Below are 8,636 nucleotides of genomic sequence, written 5' to 3'. Positions count from 1 at the left end.
CGCTTCTGCAACCCGCTAAGTTCGTGCCAGGCTTCGGCCTTGACTTTCCATTCACCAGGATTCTCTGAGTCAAACTGGTTCTTTTTCATCAACCAACAAAGCAAAGATCAACTCGAGCCTTCAGATTGCATCAGGACTCTCTTTCAGACAGACAAACAGCAGCAACGCTAATTATGTCTCTATTTGTTTCTCTGTTTTTGCCTGCGATTGACATCCCGTGGTAACTAGGATTTACACAAGCTTCAGTCTGGATCCAGAATACCTGAGAAGAGATGATGCCAACCCCTCAGAGGACCTCAGATGATGCCAACCCTGAAACAACATACAGAACTACCACATTTTGCTATAAGTTTGATTGCATCATATAATAATTGCTGTTAATAGTGTTCATCGTCTGTCTGATTACGTCTTTAATTGATTTTTCCGTACATTTCTGCCATATGTACATTAACTGACAGTCACCACTGATAAGCTACCACTAAATATTGTAGAAACTTAATTTGCTGTAAAGTTGCTTTGCAACGAATTGTATCGTGAAAAGCGCTATACAAATAAACTTGAATTGAATTCTTTAGGGGCTTTTGCACCAGGGGAACCTTTTCATAGTTCCTAGAACTACTGATGGAAGTTCCCGCTTTTAGGCGTGTTCACACCGCAGGAACTAGGAACGTATTTAGTTCTAGGAACTCCTTTTGGGGGAACTAAATTAGCTCCTACTTCAGAGTGGGGTCTAAAACAGTTCCATAGGAACTATCAGTGACTTAAAAGCATGCTGATTGGCCAAACGCATACGAAACACTGGCTACCCAGCATTTTTTAAAAGCCGAGTAAAAATATTTACTCCACGAACATGGGAAAAAGCAGTAATAATGGCATTTAGCTACCTGTTGTCTGCAGCGTTGTGTTCTTTTCTTAGCCTCGGTGATAACACTGCAAGTTGTCAAAGGAGATTAAATCGCATTTTCGTGCTCTTTTATTCACGTAAATTGTGTGTTTACATTCCATTATGAAACCCACAACACGCAACAGAAATAGCTCCGATCATGGCGTCCTCCATTCACCGGTTGTTGATGTTTGTAAATACAGAGAATAAAGATGTCGCTGCCGGCTGCTTCAGAGTTTCTACTGGGAGCTGTTCACGACCTTGGACTCGGACACGGAACTATCGCACTATCAATCCCTGCGTTCCATTCAGAAGGGCTCATCCCTATGCCCTAATCCCTTCAAAGGGTTTACCCTCCGGAGTGAGAGCTTTGAAGGGTTGAAGGGTGTAGGGGACCAAACAACGGTTTCTTGAAGTGCCCTTCTGCATCATGATCACGTGCCCACACAGAGGCGCCGTCATTCTGCGCAAAGAATCATGGGAGCCCGAAGTGTCCATCAGTTGTACCCTTCAAAATCCTTCATTCCAAAAGGCCCTTTGAAGCGGCCAGTTTTGAGCACTTCGGTTTGGAACGACCCTTCAATATGGCGGCTATGATTGTTTTCACTCCGAAGTGCCCTTCGGAGGGCGATATATCCCGTTTGGAACGCACTGAAAGCCTAAACATAGCACCTAATGGATCTGAGGTGGTCAGGTGGTACAAGTCGTAGCTCTCAGAAAACTCCCAGATCATAAGTTGTAATTACGAGTTCTACAAGGACGCTTTTACACGGTAATTACAATATGGCATGAACACACCTTAAGTTCTTAGAACTATGCGGTGCGAAAGTTCTTTTTATTGGCATCAATAGTTCCATGAAGAACCTTTAACATCCGTGGAACCTTTCAATTGCACAAAAGGTTCTTTATACTACAAAAATGGTTCTTTGAATGATTAAAATATTCTTCATACTAAGAAAATAAATGGTTACACTTAAAAAATAAAGGGAATTTTTGCAGTGATGCCATAGAGCAGGGGTGTCCAAACTCAGTCCTGGAGGGCCGGTGTCCTGCAGAGTTTAGCTCAAACTTGCCTCAACACACCTGCCGAGAAGTTTCTAGCATGCCTAGTATAACCTTGATTAGGTGGTTCTGGTGTGTTTAATTGGGGTTGGAGCTAAACTCTGCAGGACAGTGGCACCTCCAGGACCGAGTTTGGACACCCCTGCCATAGAGGCACCAATTTTAGTTCCCCGAAGAACCTTTCAGTGAACAGTTTTTAAAAGAACCATTTTTTTCTTAGTGAAAAACATTTCAATAATCAGAAGAATATTTTCCACTATAAAGAATCTTTTGTGGATTGAATAGGTTCCAATGATGTTACAGATTTTTCATGGAACCATCAATGCCAATAAAGAAGCTTTAGTTTTAAGACTATATTTTAGGAACGGATCAATGAAAGGTTCTTTGGGGAACCCAGAATCTTCTATGGCATCACTTTGAAAACCCCCAACAAGAATATTCAGCAAACAAAAACAACTAAAAGGTGTCAAACTGGACTATGATGTGTGTATGATGACTATGATGTGTTGTAGACAGACAGGCAGAGCACAGATTTAGTCCTTACCAGAAAGTCTTTAATCCATAACACACTGGCAAACAGAACAGGAGACAAAAACCAACACTAATGAGAACGAGACCGGACAAAGAACACAGAAGGAAGAACTTAAGTACTGATACAAACAGGGTACATTAACAAGACACAGCTGAACTAAACAACTAATCATATCAGTAACTATGACAACCAATGACAAATGGGAAAACCAAAGGAATACAGGAAATGATGAAAATAAGTCCATTAAACAGAAACTAACTGAACATATCCGTAACAGACTCCATATTGCCATATTTTATTAACTACTTTTACTGAGCAAAAAAACAAAACATTAATTTTAAAACAAATCTTTGGTGTGCAAACTATTTGAGAACAATAAGCCTGAGCACAGTCAATTCTTCACGTTCAATTCTGTCTGCAGCATGATTGGATTTATGTTCATGATTTCCTTCAGCATCACGACTGTTAGAGTGGGAAATGGGATTTGGTGGATGCTGTGGACGTGTGTGAAGAAGACCGTGAGCTTGTGTTCAGGTAAATTTCTTGATGAAGCGCAGCTTGAGGTAAGCGATGATGAGGAAGATGAGGGTCATGATTCCCAGAGCCAAATGATTCTGCCACAAACCCCAGGTTGAGTAATCGATGCCCTGTTCGCTCAGAAAGTCCTCACCTGTCGAACAGCTGCAATGGGAAAAGATGAGAACATTAGAGTAGTTTTGCATCATTGCTTGCTGGTTTTCTACACTGAAATATCTTGTTGAATGAGCTCATTTTGGCACTAAAATGAGTGATACATGAAAATGCAATAGAGCAGCTGTAGCTTAAATTGATGGAAGGATCCTATTGGCGGTGGAATTTGATTGATGAGCTGTTTTTATTGCGATGCATTAGTGAAGCAGTATTTAAGCAGTCGTTGTGGCTGGAGCGGCAGCCCTTGTGTGAAGACCAGCGACTCGACCTGCATGACTCCATCGAGCAAAGGCACGGCACACTACACCTCTGTAAGTCTGCTTATTCCACCATTTCTTTCCTCATTCAGTCATGCTTCCTTAGTAACTCCATATGTGACCCTGGAGCACAAAACTAGTCATAAGGGTCAATTTCATGAAATTGAGATTTACAATGTATTGTTGGCTATTGCTACAAATATACCCCAGCGACTTAAGACTGCTTTTGTGCTCCAGGGACACATATTAGTTTGTTGCAGGAACATGATTCTTCATGCTGCACTTCTGACAATGCTCTACACTGATAATCTCCCACAAACAACAATGCAAGTGTTCCTTTGCTGCTTCTACATCTTATTTACACAGATTTTCTTTATTTGCATATCCATTTCACAAAAACCTGTAAAACTCATGCAAAAAAGCATGTAAAAATTTTTTTGTTAGTTACTAATAGCATTTCATTAGATAACAATGGTTAATGCATAAGCAAAACATTTCTTCCAATATTTATTCATCTCTGTTACTGCTACTTAATACAAATTCAAAAGTTTATTTTTCATCTTAGCGCAGGTTCATCAAATAGCATAAACCGAAACAACAATTAATTTTAAAATTGTATTACTAAAGGCCTTTTATTAATCCCTTGCTGTGTGGAGCATTTTTTTATGATGGATGGATGCACTTTTCTGGACTTCAAAATCTCAACACCCATTCACTGCCATTATAAAGCTTGGACGAGCCAGGGCATTTTAATATAACTCCAACTGCATTTGTATGGGGGAAAAAAAGGTCATATACACCTAGGATGGCTTGAGGGTGAGTAAATCATGGGGTAATTTTCATTTTAGTGTGAAAGTGTAAGTAAGTGTAAGTGTAAGTGAAAGTTCATTTAGTGTAAGTTTCATTTCAAGTAAAACATGTTTTTGATGATTTTACTTTAACTCATTGTTAACTAGTCTCATGCAGTTTCATACTCACACTTCTACTAAAGTGCTGCTGATGTTCCTCATGTCACAGAAATTCAGGCCGGTGAACTCATTGATTTCCAAAGCCTGAAAGAACATGCATCCTCCACAAATAAACACTTTTTCTGTTCTGCATTTAATAACACACAGCACGCTTAATTTTGATTAAGTATCAAGGTTATTATACTTCACTAAAACCATAAACACTAAACATGAACCGTTACAAATTACAAAATTCAGCTACTTGCTATCTATCAATTCACTTGTTCAAGAAACTTTGCATTAATTATAAGTGAACTTCAGGAGAAGATCATGCTACAGCAAAATATTCACTCACAGCGAGACCATAACGAGGAATACTGAAATACTTTAACCAGTTCAACCAGTCAGCAACACCGGGGAGATTCACCAGCAGCCCTGAGAAGATCTGAACACATGCACACATAGGAATAAATATTACACAAAATACTAAACATAAATATCAACATAACATGCATTTTATGAACTGGATCAGCTCAGACATCTCATTTCAAACATCTAGACCCATATAAACCACTACACAATACAACTGTCCTTTATTGCTATAATTACACAATTATTTGCATATATTTATATACAAGTATACATATCAGTATACATATTTATTTATATATAAATGCCTATAACAAATGACTTGTATATTTATATCTTTATATGCAGTATATATACACATATATATATATGATTGATGATATGAATATGATTCATATATACAATTTCATTTTATATATTTTTATATCAATTATTCATAAATTATACATAATTTTATACATATTTTAACACACACACACACACACACATATATACATACATATACATATACATACATGTACATACAGTATATATATACTGTATATATATATATATATAATAAAACACATACTTACAGCATATATTTAGAATTTTTTTTTACATGTATTTACATGTATATATTTACATTCATATAAATTATATCATATATAAATGTTTAATTTATAAACACAACATATTGTTCTTAAATATATACATGTGTGTGTTTTATATATACATAATAAACATACACAGTACACACACATATATTATTTACTCCTCGATTAAAATGTTTTAAAAGGTCTTTTAAAACAGGTCAATTATACAATGAATTATAGGCCTATAATTAAAATATTAACACTGCATTCATCAATAAAAATCAATGAAATAAAAAGCTTTTATTTTGCACGCTGTTTGCACATTTTATTTATTTATTTTTATTAAATTTTAAATGTTTTTAATTTTATTTGCATGTAGTTTGCACGTTGCTTGTGTGATATCCATTAGCTCGCCTTCATGGTTTAAAACAGAAATATTTCTGACATTGCGACGTAACCAATTACCCCGCCCCCCGTATCGAAAACATACCGAACCGTGACACCACTGTGTCGTATTGAACCGAACCATGAATTTTGTGAACCGTTACACCCCTAAATAAAATATTATTTATTATTTCAGTTGCCAAGGCAACATTTCCCATTTTCCCAAGTTGCTGGACAAAACTAAGAAACTAAAAATGAAATAAAAATGAATTAAAAAAAAATCTAAATTGACAAAAATACAAAAATAAAAACTAAATAATTATAAAAACTACTAGTATCTCAATGATACTAAAATAACATTAAGTTGTGTTTTGTTAAATTATTAAAATATTACCTCAAAATCTCAGAGGGACTTCAGTTAAACATTTCAGCTCAAAGACTGATAGAAACATCTGTGAATGCCTGATGTAGATGGTGGTGCTGACCTGAGCGAATGAGGTCTGTGGGTTCAGCATGAGGTCCTTGAAGGTTCTCCTGAGGACCCAGTTGAACTGGTGGCAGGAGGACGTGCTGTAGGTGATGGTTCTGGATTTGGGTCGTGTGCTGTACTCCTGTCCCTGAACGATTCGCTCCTGCTCGCTTTTGGTCTGTTTGTAGCTGGTGCTGTTCTTGTATTCTTCCACCAAACGGTCCTCGATGCCCTTCAGAGACGAACTCAGCTGCTCCTCGTCCAGTTCTGACACACGCAAACACATTTATAATCAGTCACACAAACACAAACCACTAACATACTCATCTCAGTCAGTGATGATATCATTAACTAAAACTATTAAACATTCCTATTAAAGCTGAACTAAATTCTGAATGTTAGATGACCATTATGTAACTTCTAAAACGATTTAAAACTCATTTTAAAGCTAAAATAATTCCAACTATCAGTTTCAGTCACAGATGTTAACTAAAATGAGAACTAAAACGAAAAAAAAAAAAGCCCTAAAACGAAAAATAAAAAAATTTACGTCTTTTCAATTTTAAAATGTCATGACTATATTTAGTCACGATTACCATGACTGGAGTTATGCCCATGAAATAATTGATAAATATTTCATTTGTACGGATATAAACCCACCAATGTAACATTAACATAATAATACAAATAATATAAAAAAAAAATTATGAAAATAAAAAATAATAAAAATAATGATAAAATATAAAATTACAGTTTATCTTAAAAAAATAATGACGATAATTTATTAAAAATACAAAAACACTCATAAAATAATAAAAATAAAATAATAATAAAAATAAAATACATTTTAAAATGAAAATTATTATAATGAATTATAATTTAAAAAATAAAATAAAAAATCAGACAGTTGTTGAGCAAAGATAGCTGCAAATTGGCATTTATATTGAGAAAACAATCACATAGAAAAGAAACTGCTGTACCCTCACTGTTGTTTAACTTGTTGAGAGCGACGGCGGTGGATTCTCCATTGACGACATCCAGGAAGAAATCAGCAGGGTTGTTATGAGGTTCACAGATGTATCCTGGCATACACACACATATATCAATATCAGGACGTGAGTGTCTGTTCATGTGTGTGTGTGTGTGTGTGTGTGTGTGTCTGTTTTCATACCGATCTGATTGAAGTAATCCAGGGCGTCTTGAGCCAGGCCGTGATACACCATCCTTCCTCCCACCAGCAGCGTGAGGCTGTCAAACAGCCGGTAGATGGAGTACCGCCCGCGGCTGATGGATGGACAGGATGATGGTGCGACCGCTGTTCGCCATTCTGAACAAACAATAATTTGTTTGTAAAAAATAATAAAAATAATGATAAAATATAAAATTACAGTTTATCTTAAAAAAATAATGACGATAATTTATTAAAAATACAAAAACACTCATAAAATAATAAAAATAAAATAATAATAAAAATAAAATACATTTTAAAATGAAAATTATTATAATGAATTATAATTTAAAAAATAAAATAAAAAATCAGACAGTTGTTGAGCAAAGATAGCTGCAAATTGGCATTTATATTGAGAAAACAATCACATAGAAAAGAAACTGCTGTACCCTCACTGTTGTTTAACTTGTTGAGAGCGACGGCGGTGGATTCTCCATTGACGACATCCAGGAAGAAATCAGCAGGGTTGTTATGAGGTTCACAGATGTATCCTGGCATACACACACATATATCAATATCAGGACGTGAGTGTCTGTTCATGTGTGTGTGTGTGTGTGTGTGTGTGTGTCTGTTTTCATACCGATCTGATTGAAGTAATCCAGGGCGTCTTGAGCCAGGCCGTGATACACCATCCTTCCTCCCACCAGCAGCGTGAGGCTGTCAAACAGCCGGTAGATGGAGTACCGCGCGCGGCTGATGGATGGACAGGATGATGGTGCGACCGCTGTTCGCCATTCTGAACAAACACACAGGTTAAACACATGGGACAGTAAAAACAGCACTGTGGTTAAATTTCACAACAATGTCAGAGTCATATTTCATCCCAAAAGCTTTTTTTCATTATTTATAAAATAAATGTATTAAATTATAAATTTAACAACACATTTATATAAAGTTATTATCAAATTTATAAATCAAATGTATGAATAATTGATATAAATACATTTTTATATAAATACATATAAGTACATATATAAATATAATTATATATATATTTTTAGGATTTGCCCCAATGTGATATTTTCATTATTGAACAAAATAATGTGGTTGCCGCAAGCCCTCCGGACGCTCCTTCGTCGAATCCGCCGGCCGCCACTCACTGTAGCCCGCCGTGTGTGATGCTGTGTTTCGTTGTGAAAGCAAAACTACTTTGTTTGGCCTTCCAAAAGAGGACACGACTAGAAATCAGTGGTTAAGTTGTATTTACAACACTGTTCCAGAACAGTTCAACCCAAATATT

At 36.1% G+C, this 8,636-nt stretch overlaps 1 pseudogene; it reads right to left on the bottom strand.

The window, feature by feature from the left end:
* The window catches only part of LOC107701256 (ATP-binding cassette sub-family G member 2-like), a 31,600-nt pseudogene that overhangs the window by 10,320 nt on the left and 12,644 nt on the right, over nucleotides 1–8,636 (bottom strand).

Source organism: Sinocyclocheilus anshuiensis, unplaced genomic scaffold (genome assembly GCF_001515605.1).
Source record: "Sinocyclocheilus anshuiensis isolate Anshui unplaced genomic scaffold, SAMN03320099.WGS_v1.1 scaffold1514, whole genome shotgun sequence".
NCBI classification, from domain to species: domain Eukaryota; kingdom Metazoa; phylum Chordata; class Actinopteri; order Cypriniformes; family Cyprinidae; genus Sinocyclocheilus; species Sinocyclocheilus anshuiensis.
Note: the sequence above shows the minus strand (reverse complement) of the source record. Positions and strands in the feature narration are given on the sequence as shown.